The sequence below is a fragment of the Chenopodium album genome, chromosome 17 (genome assembly GCF_948465745.1).
Source record: "Chenopodium album chromosome 17, dcCheAlbu1.1, whole genome shotgun sequence".
Classification (NCBI taxonomy): domain Eukaryota; kingdom Viridiplantae; phylum Streptophyta; class Magnoliopsida; order Caryophyllales; family Amaranthaceae; genus Chenopodium; species Chenopodium album.
Window position 1 is genome coordinate 49,420,135 of NC_137850.1, and position 15,816 is coordinate 49,435,950.

General features: G+C 34.1%; 1 long non-coding RNA gene across 1 annotated transcript; it reads left to right on the top strand.

Moving 5' to 3' along the window:
- Window positions 1-8,585: 8,585 nt before the first annotated feature.
- LOC145590074 (uncharacterized) lies at window positions 8,586-14,982 on the top strand. The gene is made up of 2 exons (XR_014101858.1): window positions 8,586-8,780; window positions 14,681-14,982. It is a non-coding gene; the product is annotated as an uncharacterized LOC145590074 (long non-coding RNA).
- Window positions 14,983-15,816: the final 834 nt, after the last annotated feature.

Consider the following 15,816-nt stretch of genomic DNA (forward strand, 5'->3'; position numbering starts at 1 on the left):
TGATAATGGAGGAAGAGAGAGAAAGTGAAAGTGGGGACCAGAGAAAGAAAGAGAAAGAGAGAGAATGTGGTTTTTTTTACGGAGTACTCGTAATAATATGACAAGAGCAGAGAGAGAGAGAGATGCTTAAGGTGCCCGACACAGACACTGTGGTTTCCTCTTGGTTTTTGATAAGGGCTTTTTCACTTTTCTTTGTTTTTTCTTTTTTTTTTTTTGTTTTGTTTACAATAGGAGTATTATTTTAAGTTTTTAACCTCTTGTCAAAAAAAAAAAAAAAAAAAAAAGGTTTTAAACCTATGAAAAATAAAATGGACACTATGCTTAATCCTAACCTAACATAATGTCATCAAATTGAAAATACTCACTTTCCCCCCCAAAAAAAAAAAAAAAAAAAAAAAATGAGGGAACTTTAATGAGCCAAATGTTTTAACCTTGTTTTTATTAAAGGATTGGCTCTTTGATATCCTTTGAACACCAAAAGTTATCAATTATCATGAGCCTTAATCCTTCGTGTTAATTTCATACTTGTAATATAGTACTCCGTATATGATCATATTTCATACTATGATATACAATCATATTCATTTAACTCATTCTATTTCCATTTAATGATCCACTATCACAAATATTATCTTTTTAGACCTACAACATAAATGGAATAGATTTTTTAAAAGTGATACAAAGTAAAATCAAATATTGTACCAGCTCATAACAGCATTGTCATCGAGATTTTTAAAGCATGAATAGGAAGCTATATTCTCAAATATATGGTCATATATATAGTCATTTTATGAATTTATGTTTATATAATCACTTTCAAAACAAAAGCAAAAATTGTACATTGCACAAGTTTACAACTAGCTTTAGTTTCCTCTATTTGGAATTGATTGACATAATTTACACCCTAAGGGATTAAGGTAAAATTGATCATATTATGTGACTATAGGCTCGTCCCATGAGATCGTATATACTTGATTTGGACTAATTACTTTGTATTTACTATTGAGAATGTGTTAACGTATGACACATACCGTAGCCTAAAAGTCATATATAGTTGGCCTATTGTTTACCATATCCCTCTGAATTAATTTGATGTCACATTCTATTTATTTTTCCTTACCAAAAAATGGGAAATTGGCAAGATAAGCTCAAATCACAATGGCGCTAGCTCTAACAAAGAAGAAAAAAAGCAGACAAAGAAGAAAGCAATAAAACAACGTATGGCCCAGAAATAGACACCAAAAATTGATGCCGATGATAAGGTAATAGTATAACTTTATATGGTCTATTAAACTGGCCTTGGTATTCGGGAACAAGAGTAGAAAAACCCAATTATTAAACTAATAACAAATGTCAGCAAAATCCTTTATTTGCATAATTTATTTAAGTTTATTCGTGGTACTTTTTTAATTGAGCTCAAACCGGCGGTATTACAACTTTTACGACATTTTATTATTTCCTAATTCCTACTATTAAAATGATGAGATCAAGCATTTTCATTGTAGTTTTCTTATTAGCTCTGTTTGGAAAATAATTAAAATTAGCAAAAGACAATTACGAGTTTATTAGTTTGACTAAAGTAACAATTAATTATGTTTAGAGAAACCCTATTAGGATTAGAATTAGAATTAGTATTAGTATTAGCTAGGCATGCTATGGAGCCCACCATTACAGTGCATGCATGGGGATGTGGGCCGGTGGAATTCCTTTATTTTTATTTTTATTTTTTATTTTTTTTTGAGGAAAAAGAACAAGGAGTAACGAATGATAAATGATAACGTAACGTTTTTCTTTGTAATATAGACTATTAGACTAGCATTCTAGCAAGTAGCAACTATGGCCTAATTATGCTATGAAGTATTCAAGTATGAACGTATGGAGGAGTTACGATATGTCTACTTCTGAGCATCGTAGTTGATACACAAGTCTTATAACTTTTGAATTGTGATTAAAATTTTGACTTGATTCGTAGTAATTCAAGTAAACTAACTCGATTAATCGGTTCTTTGATATTGATATCACATACATACTTGTAAGTTGTAAATGCGCAACGGATTTCCAAATACTAATGAGTAAGAAAATGACACTACAAATTTGATTGATTTTTATTTTTTATGAGTAACAACTTTTTTTTTTGTAAGTGCATGTTAATTATTGACTAAAGTGGGGAAAGAAACAAATAAGAGGGAGCAAATAAGTCTTTTAAAACTCTTACATTATCATTTCATTGTCTTTTTTTTTTTTTTTTAGAGAGTCATAAAGACGAGGTGAGAATCGACCCCAGACTTACCTGAAATCGGGAGGGAAGCTCTAACCACCTGAGCTATCTCTCACTTTCATTTTCATTATCTAGTTTAATCATGGAATTAAATCATTTTTACCTAACTCTCTTTCTTTTTGTTTGAAATAGGTGAAGGATAATTATTACTTTAGGTTTTAGAAAGGTAATAAGTTGGTGGAAATCATTAACTCTACGTTATTGTAATTCAGTAATCGTTATCCAAACATTCTAACCAAACACTTGGTAACTCAGTAAGACTAAATGACTAATGATTTAATTGAATTTATTTCCATTCCAAAAAATAAACCTTCGTCAAACATGTTCCAAATATAAAGCGTCATTTTAAAAATTGTTTTCAAAGTATGTAATACGAGTACTCCGTAGTTTTGTATATGATAATCACATACATAGTACTCCGTACTCTGCAATGAGTACGTTATTTTGAAAGGAATAATCATAATCACCACCTAATTTATATTCTAGGGGCGTGTATTTAGAAGAAAGGACTATTAATAGTATTGACCAAATTAATTAAGGAATTAATAGGGAGTTGCACGAATTGATTAGAAGTAATTACCCATTTATTTCATTTGAGTGCAATTTTAAATTAAATTTCCTCTGTTGGTCAAATTATTTTCATAAATTTTGTGCCCTTTTAGAAATTCACACAAACTACAAAAGTCATGAAATAGAAAGTCCAAAAATTTCTTCAAACCCATAATAATGACTGTTTTCGACATTTGAGCTCAAAAAACCTGCTAAAATTATGGACAGAGAAAAAAAAAAATATTTAAGGTATTGTAGGATTTTGATTGCGTGTTTTCTGAATTGGAATAATGTCATTTTAGTGAAATTGGGAAGCTTTTTTGGGTTTGAAAATATTGGAGCATCTCATTGATTTCTTTACCCTAATTCAGTAACTACGTATCAAATTTATTTACTTTATTTATTGTTGGTAGTAAAAAAAAGGTAAGCTAGGATTCTCTTTAATATCCACGTTTTGGTTTTGGGATTGGTTATGATTCTTTCATCCATAATTTTATCTTGAAGCCACCAAATCCATTAATCCATTTTGATATTTTCAATTGATTCGTTGTTTGAATTTTTTTGGTGCGGTTTGTGTTTAAAAAATTAACAAAGGTAAAGCTATAACACAAGTAGTGGTAGAATCCATTGGGATGAAGAAAAGTGAGAAAGTACATAGGTTAGCCTAGTCTTTTTGTGAAATGATCCATTTGGATCATTGCTCATCTTGTTTTTTCAAAAAAATAAAAATAAAAAAATAAAATAAAAAAAAATAAAAATGCATGTAGTGAAATTTTCATTGTCAATAACTCAATAACAATTTACTAGGTATAAAATTAAGAGATACATCCAAAAGTTACAGTAATTTAAGCTTTGAAATACTCGTATATGAACCTTGCCTTTTAAAAATATTCTAAATTTTGATAAAGGTTTTTTTTTAAATGAAAATTTTGAAGACTTCATATTATATTTTTATATTAGACGCAATAATATTGGATAATAATTTTGGCACACCCATTTTGGTAGCACCTTGTTTTTTACTCTCCTCGTTTAGAAAGTTAGATGCATGTCAATATCAAATTATCAATCAGTGGTGTATTAAAATCAGTTTTTCAATAACTTATGTCTAACAATAATCCGCATTTTATAGTACTATTTCATTTGAATTTATGCATTGACAACTTGACATACAAAAAGATTAAAACATAAGCGTTGCAAATACTCTATTTAGAACATAAAAATTACCCATCAGTCCTATAGATAAATCGTCATTAAGTCGTTACTCGTTAATTTATTACAGTACATTTTAACATCATACCACAGTAAAATAAAAAATAAAAAAATAAAAAAAAAAGGGTGGTCACAATTCACAAAAGGGTAAAAAGCAAGTTTAAGCACACGATTTAATCTGTAGAGGCTGACGAGTTGGATGTATCAAGGCCGTTAATAGCAGCAACATAAAGTCTTTAAATTTATGATGACTGCCTCCTGCTCGCTTGTTAATGATACATGTGCATGATTGCGCCATCTCATCTCAACTGTTGTACACTCTGCTCTAGACTATCGTCTTTTTTTTTTTTTTTTTTCCTACGACTAATTAATTTACACTTCACATGGTAATCAGCAAATGTACGCTGTTTTACGAGCTAATCATAGTTTTCGGAGAATGGGATTATTGCATTAATTACCCCTTCTCGTTATTCTAATCTCTACTACTAGTACCACTGTAATTACTACTCCTAAGGAGTACTTCATATTCTATATAGATCTCAACTACTCGTATATCCCTAAAATTTTAAGATGCATAAGTCTTGTTCTTTTGAGCTTCTGAGCAGAATAGAGCATACTCCAACTGAGTAGAGTAGGTATTAACAGAACAGATTATTAATATTCAACAGAGCAAATATGACCCAGCAGAGCAGAATAGCTCAAAAGAACAGGACCACACTCCATAATAGTATTACTTGTCGTTTATTATTTGTGAGATATAAAATATTCTAAAATTGCAACTAAACGTTAACAGAGGTAGTATATATATATATATATATAAAAGCGGCACTTGCTACATTTGTATATAAATACTGTGGAGTATTGTACTAATGATGTATTAGTTTATAATATGCTCCTAATTGTGCTTTAAAGGGTTATTGTTGCATTGTTATAGGATCTTAAGGCAAAATCTTGATTTCATGCGCCTATGATAGTAATCTGACGTAAAGATGGATCAACTTATGCACGCTTATTTCTTTATTCTCATAATTAATCATGGTATCTTGTGGGTTCACCAAGTTTAGTTGTTTATTTATTTTCATGATATACCAATAGATCAAAACAACTTTTTTTTAATCAAAAAGCTATGTGCTATACTCAAATGTATGTATTTCACCTAAAGTCGAATAGAAATCTGAACTCCCATGCATCTAACGGAAACTTGTATATCTAGACTACGCATTGATCCATACAAACAAATATAAGTCTAACTATTAAATTACATAGAGTAACAAAGTTTTACCCAACAACTAATTGAAATAAATAATTGAAATAAATATTTCAATTTGGTGTATGATAACTTAACAAACAATTATAACTGTAGAGTAGTAAGTAGAGTAAGTTAAAAGGACAAAACTTATAACTGTATAACTCCTGTATCTCAGTCCCTACTATTTGATGTGGGTCGAAGGGTCCATGCTGTCAATTGAACATGTTTAGTTAGTGTATTTTTATGGGTTAGAAATGGATTCGATTAAACTGATACCATAACTAGGTGTTTGGGTACAAGGTTTGGTAACAATAACATTTACCTAAGGGTACAGGTAGCGGTTACCTCCATTTGTTATCTCTAAAAAACTTAGGGTAATAAATACACCCTTATCCTCCTCAAACAAAACAAAGGGAGTAAAGTTTAACCGATTCCTTTCCATGATCAAACCAAACAAATGAAAAGGTAATAGTTAAATGATTCCTATTCCCTCTATTATTTGATTCCTTTCCATTCCGTATACATTATCCAAACCAAAACCTCGCCTTTTAACTTACGCATGAATTAGTTTTTTTTTTTTTTTTTTTTTTTTTTTTTTTTTTTTTGGTGTTTATAGAGCCACAAAATGGTATGTGATGAGAATCGATCAGTGGCGTAACGAACTGTGGGTTCGGAATCTTAAAAAACAAACGATGATCATATATTAATTAAATATTCAATACATAAGTTCAAATTTTTTTATTACAAATAGATGGATTACACAGTTTATAAAAATAAAAAAATTAAAAAAAAAAGCTACAAAAATATTTTTCGAGTTTTCATACTTTGAAAATGTGCTAATACATTACTACTTCTACAAATCTATAATTGTATTGCAAAAAATCAATATTATTACACATAAAACAAAAATCCTAAGTCCCCAATAAACACAAATTTGACAATGTAAACTTCTTCTAATTATCAATTAAAAGACTAAGTAAAAATTTTAAATTATGAGATTCTACAATTCAATTTGTCAACAATTCAAGTATTCAACAATATATCAAAACTAATTAAACAAATCATTAATTAATCTAATTATCACTAATTTACAAACAAATAAAGATTTAAGAATTTAGAAGAGTAGAGGAATAAGACACAAATGAGGATAAAACCAAAAAAAAAAAAAAAAAAAAAACAAAAACAGAAAAATAAAACATGAGGGGCGACTGTAATCGAACCCAAGACCTAAGAGGAGCCTTGTTGCTCAATTAGTCACTCTCTTACCAATGGATAAAACTTACACATTTGGTTGTTTATGTCACAAATTTTTTTTTTAACCTTATTATTTTTTTCTTTTTTAATAAAAATAAAACTTATAGTTTGTTTTCAAAAAAAATCTATGGGTTAAATGAACCCCCTTAGATCCGTCCATGGAATCAATCTCAAAATCACTTGAAAATAGAAAGAAATCTTTAATCACTTGCACTATCCCTCACTCTAGTCTTAGTTTACACATGAATTATTGAATTACGACAATTAGCTCCGAGATGTAAAGTTATATTTCAAATATTCAATACAAATCAATTATTAGGAAACAATATAATGTACTCCAGATCCGTAAATCCGTAGTAATTTTGTAAAAAGAATCTCAATATTTTTAATTGGGTATTTAAATCTTGGTATTTAACTCCCTCCTATCCAAAAATAAATGAATAAATCTTCACGATTAGTTAGTACTAGTTGATTTGCATTGTTCCCTCTGAAAAAGGAAAAAAAAAATAAAATTGCTGGGAATTGCGTCTAAAAAAGGTTGGCATAATAGAGCAACTAATATCTGAGTATTTAACTACCTTAATCTTAATACAGTACCGCAACATTATCTAGCCAACTATTTATTTTAGTTTTTATGACAAGATTATCTAGCCAACTAATAAGATGTATTAGTATATATCTAAAAAATCAATGAAATTCTATTAAACATGATCTCTAGTCGATCAAACGTCAAATTATGAGATAATCATAAATAATTAGTTAGCTGTTAGCTAGCATATTATCAAATTAAGTTAAAGCTTTCACAAGATAGTCTATATTATTACGCCATAAAATTATACTAATATAAATAAGCTTGTTTACACACAGCTAATACCGTATTAAGGTGTTTTGTTTAATACTAATACATACTTCGTATTATTAGTTCTTGTTTGCATTAGCATCAATTACGCATTTACGCGTCTCACTACTTCAATATTAATCGTACATAGTCCTAACAGTCCTAACAAGTAACAACCTCAATGCATGATAAATTATTCAGTTATTGCTGACTGCTTTTTACGAGTTGGCAAATTGTCATGAATATTAGACTTAGAGGTGATTATTAGGATCATGGGTCGGCTTTTGGTAAAACCGTGTCCAAACTCACTATTTCAGGCCAATCGGGCCGGTCGAAAATTTGGGCACATAAAATCTGTTCAAACCTGATATTAAACTTTGATCGGGTCAAGGTATTATTGGACATGGTAGTTCAATCCTTCAATTGGTAACCGTATAAGGTATGAGTCAAAATTAAAGGTTTTTTTTTTAGATATGGTTGTATTAGTCAGGATGGACAGTTCAGTACAACACTAAAACTGTACAAGGATAAAATGAACTTCAAAAAAGTTAGTCCCGATAGTACTTTCTTGTAACACAGGCTAAAAGTTTTAGGGTTAGGATCGATGGAGGTCTCCCATGAGAAATAGTTAAGTGGGGAAAGGACGGGGAATACAATATGACGAATGGTGGAGGTAAAGAGGGGAGAGAGATACCATGTGATCTTTTTAACTTGGACAATTTAGGAGTTTTTATGTTAAATGTTGATTTTGGCATACAAAAAGTTTGAGTACTCCATATGCCTCATAGATGTGCTATTTAATTTTATTACGAGCAATTTATGAACAAATTTCTATCATAAGCCAGTCGTGAGGCGAGTTAGGTAACTATCAAAATTGTAATGAAGTACATGAGTTATACAATGCGGAGTGTCGGAGTACTATATCATGGACTCGGATCACGTTTCACATCCTAAGGTAAACATTTACTCTATACTTAAACATTTTTGTTGTACTTTAATTTTCATTTAGTTATCACAATAGCAAATTAGCAAATATTTGGCTAAAGAACAATTGATTCTAAGTCGCTAACTTAAGACAATAATACAAGATTATAAACCAAGGTCATTGGTCATAAGTCCAAATTATTCTCAAGCCCAGATATCTCAAACAAGCCCAAATATGGTACAAATCACACCGAAACCACTCACAAGTCAACCCAACTCGAGCTAACGGTAGTCGGTAGCAGGTTATGCTTTGTTAGTTTGGTGGTAGGGAAAGGTATTGGGATCGAACCCTGTCTTTCCTCTATTCTTGTCACTATATTCTCTCTTTTGCTCTCTTTCCACAACTTCTACTCAAGTACTCGACAATTTTCCGGCGACCATCGATAAGCTTGCAGATCATTATTTAATTCCTTAATCAGGTAATTTTTTTATTTTTTTTTTCTTTTTTTGGCATGTCAATTTCAACCAGATTAAATTTTAGTGCTTAATTGATTGAGGGCTATTGTTGTTGTTCTTGTGTGTGCTGAATTAATAACAATGTAAATAGGAATTCACAAACTGTTGATTACCTATTTTCAATTGATTCTGCCTTGCTTTATTGATAATGGGGGATTACTTGCTTTTAATTGTTTCTTTTTTGGTTAATTGGTAATGGAGGATTTCTTGCATTCAATTGTTTCTGTTTTGATTGATTGGTAATGGAGAATTACTAGCTATCAGTTGTTTCTTGCTTGGAAAGTTGATAATGGAGGATGATTGTAGCTTCAATTATACAGGAAGGGTAAAAACTTAATGGTCTAATACATAGCAAAATATGTAGTATATGTATCATGGGTAACTATATATTTATGGAGGGTTGTGATTATCTCAACTCTACAATGTAGAGTTACAATCCCCCTCTAAAGGATTCAATGTCGAAAAAGGCGAAAATAGAGTTAGTATTAAGCTTTGGTTTTCTTTAGTTAGATTATTTATTTGATTGTGAGTTGAGAGGTGGAAGTTTGTTACTCTCACATTGAATATTAATGTTCCTAAATGTCATTTTGTATAATTACATCGAAGATCGACCAACTAATTGTCAAATAAGATAAAGTATAAATTAAATTGGAAAAGAGAGAGTTACATGGTAGCATTTGCCTAATGACTCCACCTTTTTGGCCTCCTTATACACAAACCTTTCAATTTCTTGATTTCCATTTGAAGTTACTTTTAGGATTTTCGATGAGTTATGACTTATGAACCTTAGCAGGGAGTAAATTGCCAGGTTGTTAGCTTTGTATTAACTATTAAGGTTATAGAAAATTAATTGAACAAGAGAATTGAACTACTAATATGTATATATATAAACAATCATATTCGTCTATGAATGCTCTAATGCATCCATTTTTTGGTACAATAATTAAAAAGCTGCAAACTAAAATTGAAACGTACATCACTAGAAGAGGCTGTTGCTGCTATAGCCTTTAGCACTGTAAAGATTTGTGCAATCTTAATCGAGTAGGTGAATGGTGGAGATGACTTTGGGGCTGGTTGATCATATGGGTGACCATGACATGAATCCATGAATAGCTATTTTTAGTTCCTTTCTTAGATTGACATGGAGTAATCTAGTGATTTTAAGAAATTTATGGAGGTGAAGGGGTTGATATAGGCACGGTGTTTAGACTAGTGTTGGGTTTGGAAGACTAGAAGGGTTTATATCTACGCATAAATGATTGGTGTTATGGTATGGGGTTCAATGGAGGTGTAAAAATAGCTAAGGAATGGATGTGGGTGGTGTAGGAATGGGTGCTGGTGGTGTATTTGGAACGGGGGTTGGTGGTGGTGAAACAGTTGGTATTGGTGTTGGTGGCGGTGATAAAGATGGTGAAATTGGTGCTGGTGGTGGTGATAAAACCGGATCCACTGGTGGTGGTGAGGCTAAAGGAGGTATTGGTGTAGGTGGTGGTGAAGAAATTGGTACTGTTGGTGCTGGTGGTGGTGACAAAGATGGTGAGATTGGTGTTGGTGGTGGTGATGATATTGGTACTGTTGGTGCCGGCGGTGGTGATAAAATCGGTGCTGTTGGTGCCGGCGGTGGTGATGAAATTGGTACTGTTGGTGCCGGCGGTGGTGATGAAATTGGTACCGTTGGTGCTGGGGGTGGTGATGAAATTGGTACCGTTGGTGCCGGCGGTGGTGATGAAATTGGTACCGTTGGTGCTGGCGGAGGTGATGAAATTGGTACCGTTGGTGCTGGCGGAGGTGATGAAATTGGTACCGTTGGTGTTGGCGGAGGTGATGCAATAGGTACTGTTGGTGTCGGTGGAGGTGATGCAATAGGTATCGTTGGTGCTGGTGGAGGTGAAACAAAAGGTATTGGTGCTGGTGGAGGTGAAGCAAATGGTATCGTTGGTGTTGGTGGAGGTGAAGCAAATGGTATCGTTGGTGTTGGTGGAGGTGAAGCAAATGGTATTGTTGGTGTCGGTGGTGGAGGGGATGCCAATGGTAGTATTGGTGTAGGTGGTGGAGAAAAAGGGATTGGTGTTGGTGGTGGTGATGAAATTGGTAGTATCGGTGCAGGTGGAGGTGATAGAAGGATTGGTGCTACCGGTGGTGATGCAAGTGGTGGTGGAATGATTGTTGGCGGTGGTGATGCAAGTGGAGGTGCAATGATTGTTGGTGGTGGTGATGCAAGTGGTGGTGGAATGATTGTTGGCGGTGGTGATGCAAGTGGAGGTGCAATGATTGTTGGTGGTGGTGATGCAAGTGGTGGAGAAATAATGGCTGGTGGTGGTGATGCAAGTGGCGGTGAAATGATTGTTGGTTGGGGTGGTGGTGATGCAAATTGTGGTGGAAATATAGGTGCTGGTGGTGGAGTTAATGTTGAGATATCAGGTGGTGTTGGCGAAGATGGTGTTAATGGCAGTGGCGGGGAGAGAACAAATGGTAGTGGTGGTGACAACAATGAAGGTGGTGGCAAAAATGGTGGTGATGGTTGTGTAGGTAAAGATGGCGCTACTAAGGGTGTTGGCGGAGAAGGTACTAAAGGAGGAGGAGGTGGTAACACAAATGGTGAAGGAGTCACCAATGGAGGTGGTGGAGATGGTACGAGAGGTGGCATTATAGGTGGAGATGGAGTTATGGGGGTTAATGGTGGTGACACTGGCGGTGAAGGCCTTTGTCTTGGCAAAAATGGGTTATTAGATGAAGATCGAGCAAATGGCCATTTCCCACAACTACCAAAAAGATACTGGTACAAGGGATCACAACTAGTGTTTTCATTGGTCTTAATGCCCTTTGATTTATGATGATGAACACTCTTACCTCTGCCTTTCTTACTTTTACCACTAGGTGCTCTCTTCTTTGGCTCTTTGTTATGTTTATGTGTTCTAGCCTCTGTGAATGTCTGAGAGATCAAAAGTAATGCTACAAATATTATTATTAGTATATTTCCTTTCATAATTATAAACTTTGGGGCTGTGCCAAAACTTTGCTTCTTCACTGTTCTATTTATAAGGAAAATTAAAATCCTAGCAATTTTAGAATACTTTGAACCAACATTAATGTGAGAATTGATTAGGATTATGTAGCTCTCTGAAGTTGGGAATTCAATAGGTATGGTTTTACACAGTAGCACAAGCAACTGGCAATAAGGCATAGACAAAGGCGCTAGAACGAAATTAATTATGTTATTTTGGATAGAAATGCCAACCGTGTAGCCGCCCTACTGCGGTTGTAGGCGATGAGAGATTGAAAATATACAGACCCAATGAATGAGGAAATCCTTGTATTGTGTGCCTTTTCTAAGTAAAAGTCCACTTTAAAAACTTCAGTTTGTGGAATTTGCAACTAGCTCTATTTCTGACTTACTGTATTGGCAATAAATTATAATGCTAGTTTTAAGGAATGCCTATCTTGTGAGTTGTGGCTTATCTTTAGCGATTTATATTTAAGAAATACTTCCTTCGTTTCTTTATAGTTGCAATACTTTTCTAAAATGGATATGTCACAGCAACACATTATAAAAACATTAGTTGCAACACACTATAAAAGGAAGGTTTTTTTGTTGAAAATTGTACAATTACGTTTATTTAAAGCTTATGACCCACTTGATTATACTTCTAACAACCTCTTAAGTCCATTTAAAATGTATTATATCATGTGAGGTCATTTTTCTTAAATACCGTGATAAAGTGTGTGTTGCAACTATAAAGAAATAGAGGAAGTAATAGTTATGTGAGATTTTTGTAGATTCATCTTAATGTTCAAATTGTTCACTTTTTAAAATATTAAACCTTTTATATTTATAATTTATATTAAATTATGCAGTATCAACTATTAAACTTGAAAATAAAAATGTTGCAACTAATTAAAAAAAGGAGTAAATATTTGACAAGAACATTTGACAAAATCAATGGAAATTTAGCTGACATTACATCTACAATAAAATGGAAAAGATTAAGTGGGTACTGGTACAAGAGGTGGTGAGAAAAACTGGTCTGGCTCGCTAGGAGCCATCCAAATTGGCGGATAATCCCCATATTGTGATGGTGGAGGAGATAGCCATGGATCAACGAATGGCGGCGTCATACCGAAATCACCACGACTACTACTACCATCATCAGGAGGTGTTAGCCATGGCCATGTTGGTGGCTGATCAATATTGCCATTACCATTGTTAGCAGGAGGAGCTTCCCATGGCAATGGTAATGGTGGCTGGTTAATTTCTCCAACAGAAGGTGCTGGCCATGGTAATGGCGACCATGGAAGCCATGGTATTGGTGATGGCTGGTATATATCTCCAAGAGATGGTGGTGGTGGAGTTTGTAGTGGTATCCATGGAGGAAATACAAACCCTATCGGCGAAGATGGAACTGATGACGGTGGTGAGGGTGGAAGCTGAAACACTGGTGGTGGAGATGGTGGCAAGAATGGTGGAGGAAATAATATAGGCGGTGTCATTGGTGGGGATACAACTATCGGTGGTGGAAAGGGGAGCGCTGATGGTGTTGTAGGTGGTGTGAAGAAAGGTGGAAATCCAAACTCCGGTGGAAGAATCGAGACCAACGGAGGAGGCGGAGTGAAGCCAAACTCTGGTGGCTGAATCGAGACCAGTGGAGGAGGCGGAGTGAAGCCAAACACTGGTGGTGCAAAAAAGAATGGTGGAGGTGGTGGTGAAGGAACAAGTGGAGGTGGTGGTGGGGAATATAAAGGTGGCAGTGGTATCGCAGGTGGTTGAGGAAGTATTACAGGTGCAGGAGGTAGTACTATAGGTGCTGGAGGTAATACTACAGGTGCTGGAGGTTGTACTACAGGTGCGGGAGGCAGTACTACAGGTGCAGGAGGTAGTACTGGTGGTGGAGGTACTATTACAGGTGCAGGAGGTAGTACTGGTGGTGGAGGTACTATTACAGGTGGTGCAGGTAGAATTACTGGTGGTGGTGGCAACAGTAATGGTGCTGGTGGAGGAGGGAAGATAAGTGGGGCAGGAGGCGGTAGTGATGGTGGTAAGAGAAACGGCGGTGGAGGAAGCACAGTTGGAGGCGGCTGGGGAGAAGGTGAAAATGGTGGTGCTGATGATGGTGTATGGAGAAAAGGATTATCAGGGGAAGGGGAAGTAGGAAAAGGCCATCTCCCACACATATCAAACAAGTAGCCGTATAAAGGGTCACAATTGCGGCCTCTTCTCAGTCTACCACCTCGACTTCTTCCTCTACTTCTTATCCTTCCTCTTAGTCTTGATCTGCTTCTTCTTCTCCTACTTGTACTATGGATTCCGCTTCTCTTCTCTTCATCTGCTATAGATGGTTTTTGCTGTAGGATACTATTACTGTTATTTGCTTCTGTGATTGCTGCTTGTGCAATCAACAGCAGCACTGCTATGATTATAACTACTTTCATCTCTTGCCAAATTTTTGGAGTATGTTACTTGATTTTACGTTATTATAACTTTCATGTATGATGGTTGATATATTGCCTGGATCGTTCAAACTATTTATCAAAAATTTACTCTTTTAATGGACCTTAGCTGCATGATGACAAATGTCTTATATGTCTATGATAACTTCGTTACTCATAATTTGCATGCATACTTCGAATACCAAAAAAATGTTGTCTTGCTCAGTAAACTACTTGGGTATAGAAATGTCACATTAATTACTTAGCCAACTGATTTACTGAGAGAAGTTTCTCAGAAGAAAGTTGCATGTCACCCAAGTAAACTATAGCTTTCTGCATGCATGTAGACTAGAAAGAGAGGCTTTCGAGGATGGTGTTATTTAACAGCTTCAGCATGCACTGGCTATTCAATGACAGCCTTTGTTTCGTGTGCCTCTAGATTCTTTTACAGAGTTTGATGACATCCCTAAGACCGAACAGCGTCTCAACAGGAGATAACCGGAAAAGCAAAATGGTCAAAGTTGAGTTATAGGGATGTCGGAGGGCGGGAAAAGAGGCAGAGGTTGAAGAAATGGCATCAGGGTCAGTATGGAGGACAGAGATGTAGAACTTTTTGATTGCCTAACATCAGAAATTACAGTTGTATGTTAGTATCATTAAAAAGCTATCACAAGATGTAGTACATGATTTTAGCATGATAGGCTCATTTATACTCAGCTAATGCCATATTATGGTGCTTAATATACCTTTTCTTCATTTTTAGATCATAAGCTGTAATAATATGAATCAATTGCGCGTATCACTAGTACTACAGAGTACAATATATATTGTACACATCCCTAACAATGCATCAACCATGAGTTATTAAAAATAATTATTGACATGATCTATTTTTAGGGAAGTCAGTTTTGAATTTCTGATGATTATACATTGATACTCCATACTTCTTAAAAGTTGAATGTTCAATACTGAGCTTAACTGCTTAAGATTAGATTATAAATCATCTATGGAATAATTAAATTTCATACAACTACTTAACGTTAATAATATAGGTAGAGATTATAAGGCTATGTACAATTATTCATTTTAATTTTACCCCACAAAATAATTCAGGGTGGCTTTGTAAAAGCACACATCTCACCTGGCATTAGATCATATGCTGCAAACATTGAAACTGAATCGAATAACATTAACAATTTCAATTTAGATACTGTGTGCCAAATGTTTGCTTATACAAAATAGCTACTTGTATATAGGACTTAAATAAGTTTATTTTTTGGAAGAATAAGAACAATTTTATACATGAATATATCATTGTTCTAATGTCGTAGTAGTGAAATTCTAATGTCGCACACAAGTGGCACACAAGTCGTGAAATTATTATACTCTTTCTATGTTTTTTTAATAAATGCTTCATTTTAATTTTTGCACCACTCATGTAAACCATTTTGACCAATGTGTATGTATACATAAAATCAGATATGACCAAATGCGTAATTGTTAGATTTGTCTTAGTATATAGTTTTAAATATCAATTTTTTATAATCTATACTTATTGTAAATCAAAGATACTAT